The sequence below is a fragment of the Capricornis sumatraensis genome, chromosome 1 (genome assembly GCF_032405125.1).
Source record: "Capricornis sumatraensis isolate serow.1 chromosome 1, serow.2, whole genome shotgun sequence".
In the NCBI taxonomy this organism is placed as follows: domain Eukaryota; kingdom Metazoa; phylum Chordata; class Mammalia; order Artiodactyla; family Bovidae; genus Capricornis; species Capricornis sumatraensis.
The window spans coordinates 184217670-184235194 of NC_091069.1; the positions used below are offsets into that span (position 1 = coordinate 184217670).

Consider the following 17525-nt stretch of genomic DNA (forward strand, 5'->3'; position numbering starts at 1 on the left):
TCTAGAGGGCAAGGACAGAAGAACATCTTGACCAGCTGATGCTTTGACAAATGCAGGAGAGCACGTGGAGGAAGCTGGCATGGTGTGCCTGCATCTTTACTGTTGCTGCCCTCAGAGTCCTCTTGGCAGAGGAAGCCATCCTGACCCAAGTGCCTCCTTTCTCCAGGAAATTCTAAACACTTTCTGCTCTTATCTTTTTCTCTAGCATAACCACTCCTTGTAAAAATAACGACGTCAAGTTTTAAAATGAAAATTAGAGAAGAAAAACAAATTCACAATCTCTATTACCTAGCACAATCATTTTAGTACTTAAAAAAAATATGTATAGTCTCTTCCTTGTACTTTTAAAAATGGAATTGTGTTTTGTCTCTAGTCTTTGACTTGTATGTGAAGCAGCAATATGGAGAAATTCCTCAGCTATATCTAGGGTAATCATAAAACATGTTCAATCAGAGTAATTTTGAGAATAAAAAGGGAAATTAAAATTAATTATAAACATTTTAAAAATCTTTATCAGTCCATAAAATATTATATGACAGTGATGGACCTACTACTCAAAACTTATATTCCAAAATAAAACAAATATTTTTTCACTAAAAATTTTAAATAACATATATCCATATACATCAAAGCTGGAAAAAAGTCTTCATATTAATTATCCAAAATTAGCAATCCAACTGAATGACCATTTTTTATATTATGTTCACAAACTTTGCTAATTTTCTTAGTTACATTTGTTTCTAAAAGCCTTCACACCGATGCTTTTTGAAGAATGCATTCTTCAATATGATATTATTTTAATTTGTTCAGACTGACAAATATTTCTTGAAAATTACATTTTAAAATTAATAAATTTGAAATTGTCATTTTCAACTGAATCTTCTCTATAGGCATAGTTTTACTTGAGAAAATGTTCTCTTCATAGTAGTTGAAGTATTTGATAAACAGTGCAAAGTTTGTAAAATGGAAGATATCTTCTATTATAATACATTTTATATAAAAATGTATAAGTATTTCAGCCCAAATATCTTCTATACTATGTTTTACCTCTATTTAGAATATCTTTCTTTGATAAATATTTTTACAAGTCAAGGCTCATTAAATAAGTCATCTCTTTTTTCATTTATTTGAAAGTTTCACCAAACTTATATACTACAAAAAAAGACCTTCTCTATTTTATTCCATTTTAAAACAGTACAAATTTATTTAAATATCAGGAGTTTTATTGAAATTCTTTCTACAAGTTTACATATTTTAAAGCACAATTATATAATTCCAAAATTAAAATTTTTACACTGTTTGAACTTTCATCATTTAATTTGTTTTGTTTCACTCTTGCTTTTATATGGATAAATCTCAACATCTCCCTGTTTATTAACTTGATTTTCAATAATTATATTTATCCAAAAGCACTTAAATCAAAAACTTCCAACGGATTTTGAATGAAATGCAAACAAAGTGTATAGTTTTCCTTTACAAAAAGTTTAACATCATTGTAAAACAGGTTTATCTGCAAAATAGATCTTAAATATTACCATGTTTTCAAAAATCAATGGATGACAAGCAGTGCAAGGAGAAAAGGCTCAGATTCCCATGCTATAGTTGTATGTTTTGGTTTTTTGGCTGCAAGGCATGTGGGATCTTGGAGAAGGAAATGGCAACCCACTCCAGTATTCTTGCCTGGAGAATCCCAGGGACAGAGGAGCCTGGTGGGCTGCCGTCTATAGGGTCGCATAGAGTCAGACACGACTGAAGCAACTTAGCAGCAGCATCTTAGCTCACTGACCAGGGATGGAGCATGCACTCCCTGCATTGGAAAGTAAATTCTTAACCTCTGGATCACCAGGGAAGTTCCCACACTGGCTATTTAATAATGTGATAATTTCTTTGATTTCCGTAGCTCTTTCAGGCTTCCAAAGTCGCTATTTTATACATATGATTTTAATTTTTCATCAATGTCATGAAGTATTATCAATTCCATATTATAGCCAAACTGAGACCCAAAGATCTTAAGTGCTTTTCTCACAGTGGATGGAAGGAGCAGAGAAGCATAAAAGAAGGTCAGTCTGAACTGGGATTCTGATTTTCTTATGGGTTCTGTTAGTTGGAGGACTTTTTAGCATCCTTATCTGTCAATCAAGATGAACAAAGTTCACTTCAGGGTTGTAACAAACGACACATATCTCCATGTTCATAAGAGACTTTCGGTCCAGAGTGTGAAAGGTAAGAACTTGTTAATTAATGGTTATTCTCATTCAGTAATAATGCAGTGCTCTTTCTCTTGGGTTTCCCTGGTAGCTTAGCTAGTAAAGAATCTGCCTGCAATATAGGAGACCCTGATTTGATTCCTGGGTCAGAAAGATCCACTGGAGAAGGGATAGGCTACCCACACCAGTATTCTTGGGCTTCCTCAGTGGCTCAGCAGGTAAAGAATCAACCTGCAACATGGTAGACTTGGGTTTGATCCCTGGGTTGGGAAGATTCCTGGAGAAGGGAATGGCTACCCACTCCAGTATTCTGGCCTGGAGAATTCCAGGGACTGTAATTCTATAGACTGTATCATTTCAATCACTCTTTGTGACCCCATGGACTGCAGCATGCCAGGCTTCCCTGTCCATCACCAACTCCCAGAGCTTGCTCAAACTCATGTCCTTTGAGTCAGTGATGCCATCCAACCATCTCATCCTCTGCTGTTCCCTTCTCCTACTGCCTTCAATCTTTCCAAGCATTGGGGTCTTTTCCAAGGAGTAAGTTATTTGCATCAGGTGGCCAAAGTATTGGAGCTTCAGTTTAGGCATCAGTCCTTCCAATGAATATTCAGGACTGATTTCCCTTAGGATGGACTTGTTTGATCTTCCAGTCCAAGGGACTCTCAAGAATCTTCTCCAACACCACTGTTCAAAAACATCAATTCTTCAGTGCTCAGCTTTATTCACAGTCCAACTCTCACATCCATAGACGACTACTGGAAAAACCATAGCCATTTTTAGATGGACCTTTGTTGGCAAAGTAATGTCTCTGCTTTTTAATATGCTGTCTAGGTTGCTCACAGCTTTTCTTCCAAGGAGCAAGTGTCTTGTACTGTAAACTCCAGTATTATCTGCTTTTTTAAAAAACTTTTTACTGTTTAGCCCATCATGTAGCATGTGGCATCTTAGTTCCCTGACCCAGGGATCAAAACTGTGCTGCTTGCATTGGAAGCACAGAGTCTTAACCACTGGACCACCACAGATGTCTCTACTCCACTCCTTTTTAAACAAATAAATCTTTTTACATTTAGAACAATATCTGAGTAATTTGTATCTTATTTTGTCAAGGATCAGTAGAGATAAAGAAAAAAAATTGAACCCAAAGGGATTTTACACTTGAATTTATCTAACAAAATAACAGAATCACACAAAAAAAGAACTAAAATAATAACATGTATTAATCTCTCTAACCACCTTCAGAAACATAGGAGTAGAAGGGGATAGGAGTGGTATGGAGTGCCATGGGGAGTAAATTTCGTACTGCATTTCTTTTAAAGCCCTGGTCTCTGAAATTATCCAAGACTTCCAACACAATGTGTATTTTCTCCTCCTCAAATGGGGTGAGACGAGCAATAAGGTTTTTTTTTTTTTAATTGATTTATTTTTAATTGAAAGATAGTTGCTTTACTATATTGTGCTGGTTTCTGATATATATAAACACAAAATAGCCATAAGTATATATATGGCCCCTCCTTCTTAAACCTCCCTTCCACATCCCACGCCATCCCACTCCTCTAGATTGTCACAGAGCCCTGGTTTGAGCTCCCTGAAAGGTGAAGTCGCTCAGTTGTGTCCGACTCTGTGCACATCCATGGACTGTAGCCTACCAGGCTCCTCCCTCCATGGGATTCTCCAGGCAAGAGTACTGGAGTGGGTTGCCATTTCCTTCTCCAGGGGATCTTCCCGACCCAGGGATCAAACCTGGGTCTCCTGCATTCCAGGCAGACGCTTTAACCTCTGAGCCACCAGGGAAGCCTGAGCTCCCCGAGTCATACAGCCAATTCTCACTGGCTGTCTGCTTCACACGTGGTAATGTATGTATTTCCATGCTGCTCCCTCCATTCATCCCATCCTCTCCTTCCCCTCATCCCTTAAGTCTGTTCTCTACGTCAGCATTTGTGTCAGTTCTAATGAGATGGATGAACCTAGAGACTATTATGCACAGTGAAGTAAATCAGAAAGAGAAAAACAAATGTTGTATATTAATGCATATATATGGAATCCAGAAAGATGGTGCTGATGAACCTATCTGCAGGGCATCAACGGAGAGCAATAGGTTTTTAACAATGAAAAATGAAGAGGCCTGCCAAAATTCCATCCAACCCTGTACACTTACTGGGCACTATGGACCTTCAGGGCCTGGACCACAGGCTCTGGGGGACACAATTGAGTGATGCCTGGTCACCACTCTCTCCTCTGGTGGCAGAAGCAGACACACACACAAGTAACTTGATTCCAAGGCAGGCTTTGGTAAGTGTTATCTTAGATCAGTGGAGCAGACAGGTCACACGACTGGAATAGCATGAAGTCAGGCCGGAGGCTGAGGCCATGCTGTTATTTAGGAAGCCTATCGGGTTCATCTCACAGTTTGGCAGTGATCCAAAAACCCCATAGCTTCTTGTCCTGGGTGTGGTGGGTCAGAGGACACTTCCTGGAGTCTACTGTTGAGGCTCCTGGAGTCTAAGATTGGTTTGTTCCACTTTTTTCAAATAAGTGACCCTAGAATGCCTGGCACTATGCCCATGTCTGCCTAAAGCTGACCTTTTCCTCCCATAGCATGTAACAGGAAGTGCCAAACATCAGAGCTTCCAGGATTTTATCCATTCAGGAAGTGAACAAAACCAAAGATATTGCTAGTTTTTTCTTCTCTGGCAGTTTGCTCTTCCAGCTCTGCCGTAGCTGCTTGCTAACATCTGTCTCCCCGACGGGGAAGTGAAGTGCTGGAGCACAGAGCCCCCTGGATCTCCTCATCTCCCACAGCACCCAGAAAAGGTGTTATTATATGACATCCTCAATCCAGATCATGGAATGAAATTCAGTTCTTCTGATGTTCCTTCAACTCTTTATCATTTTCCAACTTGCTGGCAACTTTTGCAAAATGCCTTAAAGCTTAGAATTAAACATGAAGGGGAAAAATGACAACTTTCTCTGCTAAATATGATGTTGTGTTAAATAGATTGCAAAATATCAGGGGTGGGGAGAGGAGTTCACTTGTCCAAAAAAAGAACGAAGACCTGATTGAAAGGCCAGAGATCTGAGCACTACACTGGCTCTGTCAGCAAGCTGGTCTCCTCTTGGTCATCTCAACTAACAAATGAGGGCCCAACAGACTTATTGCTAAGAATTTATTTTTTCTGAGCAATTTATCATTTTAATATGATTCTTCTTTATACTATCCACAACAACAATAACCTATAATTTGTAAAGCACTTATAGATGCATTATTCATATGTGTATGAATGAAACTGTGCTTTCAACTTTGCAGTTCTACAACAGGGACTTGACCATATTGAAGAGACAGCAAGGTGAACTGAGGAGTCTTCCACTTCACTCCATCTCTGAAGCAAAGTTGACCTCTAGCCTCTGGAGTTTACTCTGGCCGAGAGCAGATTCTTGTGGTCACACTCTGATCCAAACCAACAGTTGGGGCTTTGGATGCACTAATCATTGGTGTGAATCTGTCCAAGAAACCCACAGATCTGTGCTAGTATGTGTGCTGGTCAGACCCCCCCCACCAGAGTTCAAGGGAGGTTTCAGGGAGAAGCCATTTCTCCTCTTTCTTCTTTACTCAGTTTTCACTGACTACCTCTCTCACACACTTATGACTTAAACATTGCCTAACCATGATGGTCTTAATCCCTGTCTCCTATACAATGTCACGAACCTCTGTCCATAGTTCATTAGGCACTCTATCTATCAGATCTAGTCCCTTAAATCTATTTCTCACTTCCGCTGTATAATCATAAGGGATTTGATAGGTCATACTTGAATGGTCTAGTGGTTTTCCCTACTTTGTTCAATTTAAGTCTGAATTTGGCAATAAGGAGTTCATTATCTGAGCCACAGCCAGCCCCAGTCTTGTTTTTGCTGACTGTATAGAGCTTCTCCATCTTTGGCTGCAAAGAATATAATCAATCTGATTTTACTGCTGACCATCTGGTGATGTCCATGTGTAGAGTCTTCTCTTGTGTTGTTGGAAGAGGGTGTTTGCTATGACCAGTGGTTTCTCTTGGTAAAATTATATTAGCCTTTGCCCTGCTTCATTCCGTACTCCAAGGCCAAATTTGCCTGTTACTCCAGGTGTTTCTTGACTTCCTACTTTTGCATTCCAGTCCCCTATAATGAAAAGGACATCTTTTTAGGGTGTTAGTTCTAAAAGGTCTTGTAAGTCTTCATAGAACCATTCAACTTCAGCTTCTTCAGCATTACTGGTTGGGGCATAGGCTTGGATTACTGTGATATTGAATGGTTTGCCTTGGAAATGAACAGAGATCATTCTGTCGTTTTTGAGATTGCATCCAAGTACTACATTTCGGACTCTTTTGTTGACCATGATGGCTATTCCATTTCTTCTAAGTGATTCCTGCTTGCAGTAGTAGATATAATGGTCATCTGAGTCAAATTCACCCATTCCAGTCCATTTTAGTTTGCTGATTCCTAGAATGTTGATATTCACTCTTGCCATCTCCTGTTTGACCACTTCCAATTTGCCTTGATTCATGGACCTAACATTCCAGGTTCCTATGCAGTATTGCTGTTTATAGCATCAGACCTTGCTTCTATCACCAGTTCCATCACAACTGGGTGTTGTTTTTGCTTTGGCTCCATCCCTTCATTCCTTCTGGAGTTATTTCTCCACTGATATCCAGTAGCATATTGGGTACCTACCGACCTGGGGAGTTCCTCTTTCAGTATCCTATCATTTTGCCTTTTCATACTATTCATGGGGTTCTCAAGGCAAGAATACTGAAGTGGTTCGCCATTCCCTTCTCCAGTGGACCTCATTCTGTCAGACCTCTCCACCATGACCTGTCTGTCTTGGGTTGCCCCACACGGCATGTCTTAGTTTCATTGAGTTAGACAAAGCTGTGGTCCTAGTGTGATTAGATTGGCTAGTTTTCTGTGAATATGGTTTCAGTGTGTCTGCCCTCTGATGCCCCTCACAACACCTACCATCTTACTTGGGTTTCTCTTACCTTGGATGTGGGGTATCTCTTCATGGCTGCTCCTTACCTTGGACGAGCTGGCCCTTCCTGACCTTGAACATGGAGTAGCTTCTCTTGGCCCTCCTGCACCCACACAGCCACCCATCCTTGGATGTGCGGTTGCTCCTCTCGGCCACTGCCCTTGACCTTGGACGTGGGTAGATCTTCTTAGCTGCTGCCCCTGACCTTGGAAGTGGGACAGCTCCTCCCAGCTGCTCCTGTGCCATCGCAGCCTGGCGCTCTCAGTCGCAGCCCTTGACCATGGACGTGCGGTAGCCCCTCTCTGCCATGCTTCTGCGCGGTCCATCTCAGCTTACAAATAGCTGTGAAAAGATACGAAGCGAAAAGGAAAGATATAAGTATCCGAAGGCAGAGTGCCAAAGAATAGCAAAGAGAGATAAGAAAGCCTTCCTCCGCGATCAATGCAAAGAAATAGAGGAAAACAACAGAATGGGGAAGACTAGAGGTCTCTTCAAGAAAATTAGGATACCAAGGGAACATTTCATGCAAAGATGGGCTCAATAAAGGACAGAAATTGTCTGGACCTAACAGAAGCAGAATATATTAAGAAGAGGTGGCAAGAATACACAGAAGAATGGTACAAAAAAGATCTTTAGGACCCAGATAATCACGATGGTGTGATCACTCACCTAGAGCCAGACATCCTGGAATGTGAAGTCAAGTGGGCCTTAGGAAGCAGCACTATGAACAAAGCTAGTGGAGGTGATGGGATTCCAGTAGAGCTATTTCAAATCCTGAAAGATGATGCTGTGAAAGTGCTGCACTCAATAAGCCAGCAAATTTGGAAAACTCAGCAGTGGCCACAGGACTAGAAAAGGTCAGTTTTCATTCCAATCCCAAAGAAAGGCAATGCCAAAGAATGCTCAAACTACCACACAATTGCACTCATCTCACATGCTAGTAAAGTAATGCTCAAAATTCTCTAAGCCAGGCTTCAACAATATGTGAACCATGAACTTCCAGATGTTCAAGCTGGTTTTAGAAAAGGCAGAGGAACCAGAGATCAAATTGCCAACATCTGCTGGATCATGGAAAAAGCAAGAGAGTTCCAGAAAAAATCTATTTCTGCTTCATTGACTATGCCAAAGCCTTTGACTGTGTGGATCACAATAAACTGTGGAAAATTCTGAAAGAGATGGGAATACCAGACCACCTGACCTGCCTCTTGAGAAATCTGTATGCAGGTCAGGAAGCAACAGTTAGAACTGGACATGGAACAACAGACTGGTTCCAAAGAGGAAAAGGAGTACGTCAAGGCTGTATATTGTCTCCCTGCTTATTTAACTTATATGCAGAGTACATCATGAGAAACGCTGGGCTGGCAGAAGCACAAGCTGGAATCAAGACTTCCGGGAGAAATATCAATGACCTCAAATATGCAGATGACACCACCCTTATGGCAGAAAGTGAAGAGGAGCTAAAAAGCCTCTTGATGAAAGTGAAAGAGGAGAATGAAAAAGTTGGCTTAAGGTTCAACATTCAGAAAACGAAGATCATGGCATCTGGTCCCATCACTTCATGGGAAATAGGTGGGGAAAGAGTGGAAACTGTGTCAGACTTTATTTTTCTGGGCTACAAAATCACTGCAGATGGTGACTGCAGCCATGAAATTACAAGACGCTTACTCCTTGGAAGAAAAGTTATGACCAACCTAGATAGCCTATTGAAAAGCAGAGACATTACTTTGCCAACAAAGGTCCGTCTAGTCAAGGCTATGGTTTTTCCAGTGGTCATGTATGGATGTGAGAGTTGGACTGTGAAGAAGGCTGAGGGCCAAAGAATTGATGCTTTTGAACTGTGCTGTTGGAGAAGACTCTTGAGAGTCCCTTGAACTGCAAGGAGATCCAACCAGTCCATCCTAAAGGAGATCTGTCCTGGGTGTTCATTGGAAGGACTGATGCTGAGGCTGAAACTCCAATACTTTGGCCACCTCATGTGAAGAGCTGACTCATTGGAAAAGACCCTGATGCTGGGAGGGATTGGGGGCAGGAGGAGGAGGGGACGACAGAGGATGAGATGGCTGGATGGCATCACCGACTCAATGCACATGAGTTTGGGTAAACTCCGGGAGTTGGTGATGGACAGGGAGGGCTGGTGTGCTGCAGTTCATGGGGTCGGAAAGAGTCGGACACGACAGCTACTGCATTGACCTGAACTGAACCATGATGGTAACCAACTCAAGTGTTCTTATCTGAACTGGAATTTCAGCTCCCAACCTACTTTACCAAACTACCCCACATCTGCAGCATGCCCTTGATGCACAAGATATCCACTATGGCTTTACTTCATTCCCTTATAGTAGCACCTCTCCTTGACCTCTCTGGCTCTTCCAGCATCTGCCTTGTTAACACGGTAGAAATTTACCATTAAGCTCTGATTTCTTTTCTTGTTAACCACTGGCTGAGTCCAGCAGATTTTCACCTTGCAGTATCTCCCCTGTAATATTTAGTTGTCATCATTTCTTTCTTAGAGAAATACTTAATTCTTTTAAGTACTGTGAGCTATTCCACCATGCATGTTTTTTGTTTCTTTTGTTTTGTTTGTTTGTTTCTAATCTCATCACATTTCTAATCTGAAACATTCAGTCTTTATTGCCTACCATGGAGACCATATTTTTAACACTGGTATCTTAGATCTTCCATAATCTAGCATCATCAGCTATTCCACTAAGTCAATGGTGTACCATTCTCCATGCATGCCTCCCCCATAAATACCTTTGTATCATTGTTAAGTCGTTCAGCTTGCCCTACCTCATTTCTCCACACTATCCTTATTAAAACACAACTCTGTCCACAAAGGTGCACCTTGAATGCCTCCTCTTCCACCACATCAATGCCTTATTCGGGTTGAATGTGTGTTCTTCATCTTCTGAACGCCACAAAGGTTTGTCTTTTTCTAGAAAGAAAGGGCACTGATCTTATTCTGCTTTATTACTTGGTTGTTTGTGAACTTATTTGTCATTTCTCTTCTGCTAGACTATCAATAATCCAAAAGCAAGGTCTATACTTTTCTCACCAGCATACTCTTGGTGAGCAAGAGTGAGTTGGGCTGGACTAGAAGCAGACCAACATGGATAGCACATAGTCAAGCAGAAAGAAACTGGATACAAAGTCAAAGGAGAGACAGCTTTGTCAAGCCAACTTCTGACTTTCTGGTTTACTTGCGGGAGCACACTTCCAGAGTCATTTTTATTATTCCAGGCTGCATGTTTGCGAACACCGTTGGAGAACATGACATAGAAAAGAACTCACTGCAGCTCAGATTTGAATGGGGTTTCAGTGAGGAATAAAAGAGATAAGGTTCAAGAAAGAGAAGAAAGAAATTAAGGGCCGTAATGGTCTTTTACCTATGATTTATTCTGTGATTTCAGCTGGGAGGATTCAGGTGTTAACATGGCTATACTTCACTGACTTCCACAGATATGCTATTTTTAGGACTGAAAGAAAATATGAGAACCAAATGGAGTTGGAGAAAAAACTGAAATTCAGTGTAAAGTAGTAGCTCACCCTAAACCACAAATTTCAGTCAGCTGCTAAACCAGTGTTAGGACCACTTCTGGCATCTATGGTATCCTATATCTACTATTATTCTTTTTACCGGCCTTACTACACCAGAAGGCAGAAGACCAAGTGTCTATACTTAAGTTGTATTGATCTTAGAGAAACAGGTGACCAGCTGGATTCCTAAAACTCATGGCAGGGTCTCCCTTCACCATTGTCAAATCATATGAGCTGTGGTGCTGGAGAAGATTCTGGAGAGTCCCTTGGATGACAAGGAGATCAAACCAGTCAATCCAAAAGGAAATCAACCCTGAATACTCACTGGCAGTACTGATGCTAAAGCTGAAGTGACAATATTTTGGCCACCTGATGCAAATAGCTGACTCATTGGAAAAGACCCCAATGCTGGGAAAGATCAAAGGCAAAAAGGGAGGAGGATGGCAGAGGATGAGATGGTTGGGTAGCATCACCAATTCAACGGACATGAACTTGGGCAAACTCCAGGAGAGAGTGAGGGACAGGGAGGCCTGGTGTGCTGCAGTCCATGGGGTCACAAAGAATCAGACATGACTTAGCGACTCACTAACAGCAACAACAATGAATTGTTTATATGTCTGTCTCCCAGGCAGAAACTGGAAAGTCCTGCAGGACAGAGTCCCTGTTTGTCTCATAGTACCTAGAAGGTGCTTCGCCATATTAAATACCCAATCCATGGTCAATTGAATTGATGTAACCTTCTTCTATACCGTAGCTCTTCCACAGGTCCCAGCTTTCATTATAGTCACTACTGAGTTTCTGACTTGTACTTGCCAGGTAAAATTCCTTTTGCAAAATAATTAATTTGTTCCCTGCATTCCTAATAGTCATTCGACCCCACAGAATAGGAATCTGGTTCCTCAAACACAAAAGTCTGGCTTTGGCACAGGAAGTGAGTGCACTGTGCCCAGCCAGCCCTCAGTGCAGGGACAGCATGTGCCCCTGGGTAGGGCCTGGCCCTCTACCCAGCAGCTGCTCCCCAAGCCCCAGGACCAGGAGCATGGCCACCTGGTGCTTATCCTCTCGTTCCACCTGACAGGAAGATGGTTTAAATTTTCTCTTGCACAATGTACTGGAGGCGGAGGAGGCAGGCAGACAAAAAGAATAGGTCAGGTTGATTTCATCAGCCGTTGCAGCAGCTCCTCAATATTTCTTTGAGAGATGTTTGGCAGCTTAAGCACAGCATGCTCAGGCAGATTCCATTTACCAGGACACATGAGCACCCTTCAGCTTCCTCCTCCCCTCTCTGGCCTCTTCTTTTTCTCCTGGCCCCTAGGCAAGGGTTTTTTCTCTTGGGGGGTGGTGGGGGTAAATCGGATATTAACAGAGAGTCTATGGAATTTTGATTAAGGTATACTTTTCTTCAATACTGAGTTCTCAACATTAGATCTTTAGAAATAAGTATGCAATGCATTCTCCCCTTCTATGATTTTTTTTTTTTCTTTTCCTGGACACAAAGTAATGTGTGGCTTGTAGAAATTTTGGAAATTTTATTATATAGGCATGCATATGTACCCATGGGCTTCCCAGGTGGCTCAGTGGTAAAGAATCTATCTGCCAAGCAGGAGATATGGGTTTGATCCCTGGGTTGGGAAAATTCCCTAGAGAATGAAATGGCAACCCACTCCAGAATTCTTGCCTGGGAAATCCCAAGGACAGAGGAGCCTGGAGGGCTACAGTCCATGGGGTTGCAAAGAGTCAGGCATAACTTAGTAACTAAACAACAATATGTGATCATAAATATAAATATATATGTATGCATATATATATAAACATGCCTGTTTATGTATACATATATGTACATATATACATGTGTATATATATATGTATGTATGTATACAAAACATTTAATGGATCATTTGATAAACAATTTATGAATTTTTCAGAGAAGGCAATGGCACCCCACTCCAGTACTCTTGCCTGGAAAATCCCATGGACGGAGGAGCTTGGAAGGCTGCAGTCCATGGGGTTGCTGAGGGTCGTGCACGACTGAGCGACTTCACTCACTTTTTGAATTTTTAATTAGATATATGTTAAAATATTTTTTCATACTAGTAAATTTTCTTACACAGCATAATTACTTATTGCACATAGTACTACATTATAAATCTACAACAAAATTTGTAGTTATATTCTGTTGTACATTAGGATCTATTTCTTGGTTAGCACATACAACATCAGGATAAATACCTAGTACACAATCTTTTCTTCTGTTGTGTGTATTCATGTTGATTTTCTTAGAGTGAATTCTCTTTTCACCTTGTGAGATATGGCACTGAATCTGTTTTCTCAGATTTAGCCAACATATCCAAGAGAGGTTTGGAAAGCTCAGGAAGAGTGAAAAAGGAAAGAACTGAAACTATAACTGCCAGTTCCTTGGGCTCATTAGAGCCCACAGACTACTGTTGCCAAAATTCCTGCTTATTAAACAAACTACCCTGAGACTCTCAGACTTTAATTGATCCTCAGTTTCACTCACCCCTTTAATTACAGTTCTAAAGCACACAGAGACCCATGTGGATCAGAACATAAGATTGGTCAAGTTCAACTAGCAGAGTTCAGCAGGTGAAAACAATTAAAGGTATTTCATTTTTTGCTTTTATCCATATATGGAGTTTAGATGAACCCCAAATAAGCAAACCAGAGCAACACTCAACATAATTTTAGCCACTTTCCTTAATCTTGCAACTAGTATAATACCATTTTCTTAGGCTGTTGATTATGTAGATCAACTTAATCTCCTTTTCAGTAAAAGAATCTTTCCTCACTAGAAGAGAATATAAGTGAAAGGGGAGTAGAGGATTCTATTCGGTGGACTAGGCTGAAGAACTGAATCTTAGCAATTTAAAAAGAACTAGTTGAGGAGGCTAGCAACTAGTGAACTGACAAGAGGGTTGCCTGCATGCTCAGTTGTATCCAACTCTTTACAACCCCATGGACTCTAGTCCCCCAGGTTCCTCTCTCCACAGAATTTCCCAGGAAAAAATAGTGGAGTGGGTTGCCATTTCCTCCTCCAGAAGATCTTTCCAGTCCAGGGATCAAACACCCATCTCTTACGTCTCCTCTCCAGCATTGGCATACAGATTCTTTACCACTGTGTGACTTGAGAATACAAGAGGATTAGCCCTCCACTACAGGAAGACAAGGGTTATTGGGTTTTGGTGCCTTGACTCTATTGATTCAAATTGAGAAGGGGACAAGCCTCAGATCTTTAGTGTCACAAACTTCAGTTCATTTAATAAATGTGGTCAAGGAAAGCCCTATGGAGGGTGCAAACACACTTGACTGACCTCCAGAGATTTATAATCTAGTTAAGTAAATGAGAGATGTACACATAAAATGATGAATAAGCAGTTATTAAAGGACCTATATAAGCAGGAAGTGTCAGCATCTTCAGAATAGAAAGATAATGTTTCTAGTGGGGTTGGTCAGGGAGGGTTTCAGGAAGGGAAGTGGGAGAAAATTGGACTTTGAAATTGTTTTCCTTCTTTGTATTTAGTTCAAGTAGAGTCGCTAAGGAATACATAATTGAAGTTGCAAGGATGATTTTGAGGTTGTTATTCAGTCGCTAAGTCATGTCTGACTCTTTGCAACCCCATGAACTGCAGCATGCCAGGCTTCCCTGTCCTTCACTATCTGCATCTAGCCAGTGATGCTATATAACCATCTCACCCTTTGTTGTCCCCCTCTCCTCCTGCCTTCAATCTTTCCAAGCATGAGGATCTTTTCCAATAAGTCAGTTCTTTGCATCAGGTGGCCAAAGTATTGGAGCTTCAGATTCAGCATCAATCCTTCCTTTGAATATTCAGGACTAGTTTTCTTTAGGATGGACTGGGGCCAAGAGGCCCTTTAGTTTCTCTTCTCTTTCTGCCAGTAGAATGGTATCATTTGCATATCTGAGGTTGTTGATATTATTCAGGGCAATCTTGATTCCAGCTTGTGATCCATCCAGCCAAATCTTGAGATAACATTACTCAATATAATGGACTTGGACTCCATTTGGTGTTCTTATTTCATGCTTGTTTCGTGAGTGTTTACAATGAATGAGAAAACATGTCAAATTCTAATGATATGACGCTTCATGAATGTGAAACCATTCAAGTTACAGTGAGGGAAAGACAATTGTTTTTGTATTCTATTTTACAGATTACAAGCCTTATTCACACACATTATTTCAAGCTCAATAAAAACTTTGTATGGTTGGTATAACTATCACTATCTTACCGATAAAACAAAACATACCAATCAAAAACAAAAAACAAAAAATCGAGATCAAAAAAAGCCCAAAGAAACAAAAAAGCCAAGTCAGGGTTTGTCAGTTACTCTAGATTACACAGGGCTCCAAATAATTTCACTTATCCTACACTACAGCTACCGCTGCAGAAAGTTTTGTACAAATGAAATAAAGTTTGGTCTTTGATAATCCATGATTAGTTATTCAGCTTAATTGCACTGATCATTTTTATAGTTTACTTCTTAGATATTTGTCTTGTCCTTATTTTAGAAATTCATTATTCCAAAAATTAGGTAACAGAGATCCTAGCATCTGGGAGTAAATTGTCTGCTTTCTATGACATTTACTAAAAGCCAAGGAATTGGCTTAGCTCGTTAGTCATCTTTGCATAATTTTCCATTTATTTTCATTAAATTTTGTACTGAAACATTCATTTAAACTTTTTTTTCAAAGTTTTATGACTTTAAATAAGTTTTAATCTCCTATAATTTTGATATCAAAATGTTAGTATATATTTAATATATAAACATATAGTCATTAATCAACTAATAATATAATACATAAAGAGATTATTATAACATCTTATAGTTTGTTGTAAGTGTTGCAGCAAAGGGGACCCCTTCCAGGGCACAAAACTGGGCTCTTGTCTAACACTCGGAAATGAATTGTCTGAGGAGACACATGTTCTGACAAAGCAAGTGATTTTATCGGGAAAGGGCACCTGGGTGGAGAGCAGTAGGGTAAGGGAACCCTGGAGAACAGCTCTGCCATGTTGCTCGAAGTCTCGGGTTTTATGGTCATGGATTAGTTTCTGGGTTGTCTTTAGCCAATCATTCTGACTCAGAGTCCTTCCTGGTGGTACACGCCTTATTCAGCCAAGATGGATGCCAGAGAGGATGATTCTGGGAGGTGGTCGGACATGTGGGGTCTCCTTTTGACCTGTCCTGCACTCTTCTGGTTGGTGGTGGCTTTTTAGCCTGTGTTCCTTACCAGGACCTCCTGTCGTAAAACAACTCATGCAGATGGTTAGTATGGTACCTGGCCAGGGTGGGCGGCTTCAGTCAGTGTGCTTCCCCTAACATAAGGAGCTTCCCTGCTGGCTCAGATGATAAAGAGTCCACCTGCAATGCAATCCCTGGGTTCGATCCCTGGGTTGGGAAGATCCTCTGGAGGTAGGCATGGCAATCCACTCCAGTATTCTTACCTGGAGAATCCCCATGGACAGAGAAGCCTGGTGGGCTCCAGTCCATGCAGTCACAAAAAGTTGGACATGACTGAGTAACTAAGCACATAACATGACTAATTTTCTTTTAAAAATACATCTTTATTAATATCTGATACAAATCAAATGACTATAAATACATATTTTTATATTTATATTAAAAAGTAAACAAGATCAATGATATCTAAATATGTGGCAATTGCTTTAAAATTCAGGGACAGATAGCCATACAACTTTTAGGAAATATTTTTGGAGAAATAGTTGTACACCATGTGTCATACTGCATGCTTTTGTATACCTTGTTGCACTTAGTTCTCAGAACTGGCCTCTAAATTTGAAGTACTAGTTCTATCCCCTATTTTACAAATGAGCATATGCTTTCAGAAATATTTGTAAAGTTGGCTAAACTCACATATCTGGCAAGCAGGGAAACCAGGGGAAACCAGGATGTGTCCTATGACTTTTATCCCAGATTGGGAAGTAGGAAGGGGAGGTATTCGGAACATTATTTCCTTATACTGCATAAGTTGGTCATATTGAGCAGCCTAACACTATGAAGGACATGTTAGCAGACCACATTGTCCTCTTTGCTTATTTGCTAATAGAGCTGCGTTGTGGAACTGCATTATGGAAGCAATAAGTCTGTTGCTACTGTAACAAAGTTTACTTTTCTTTCTTAAGGATTTGCTTTAACTTTTCAATTGATTTCAGCTTTTCTTATGCAAATATGTAGCCTCATCATCTAGGCCACCAGTAATCCTTTCCTTTCACCTTCACAGTTTCCACCCCCACAAGGTACTAATCTTCAATGAAAACAATTGTCCCAACAGGAGGTACTTGTGAGAATTTCATCACAAATAATACTGCTGCTTAAAAAAAAAATGACTAGTTGTAATAATTTATAGTAAAAACAATCTGAAAAAGAATATATATCTACAACTGAATCACTTTCCTATAATCCTGAAACTAATACAACATTGTAAATCAACCACACTCCAATAAAATTTTTTTAAAGTAAATAATGACAACTTTCTTCTGATGAACCTAAGGGATTCTTGCAAACATTACGATAAAATCTTCACACAATGCTTATGACATAACTGGAGGATATGACATCTACCATTTATTAGGCATATGCGGTGCATTTCTTTTTCAATCATCTGTCTGATCTGAAAATTGCTCTATCAGGCAAGTATATGCTTCTAGGTTCTTGTCTCGTCACAGCAATGATTTGAAGCGATGGACATTAAAGCCCTCGGCACGTCACAGCTCTCGGGT

General features: G+C 40.4%; 1 non-coding gene and 1 pseudogene across 1 annotated transcript; one reads left to right on the forward strand and one right to left on the reverse strand.

Moving 5' to 3' along the window:
- The first annotated feature begins 2141 nt into the window (after positions 1–2141).
- The window catches only part of LOC138076469 (abasic site processing protein HMCES pseudogene), a 132250-nt pseudogene continuing 116866 nt past the window's right edge, over positions 2142–17525 (forward strand).
- On the reverse strand, positions 3930–4001 carry TRNAS-GGA (transfer RNA serine (anticodon GGA)). The gene has a single exon. It is a non-coding gene; the product is annotated as a tRNA-Ser (tRNA).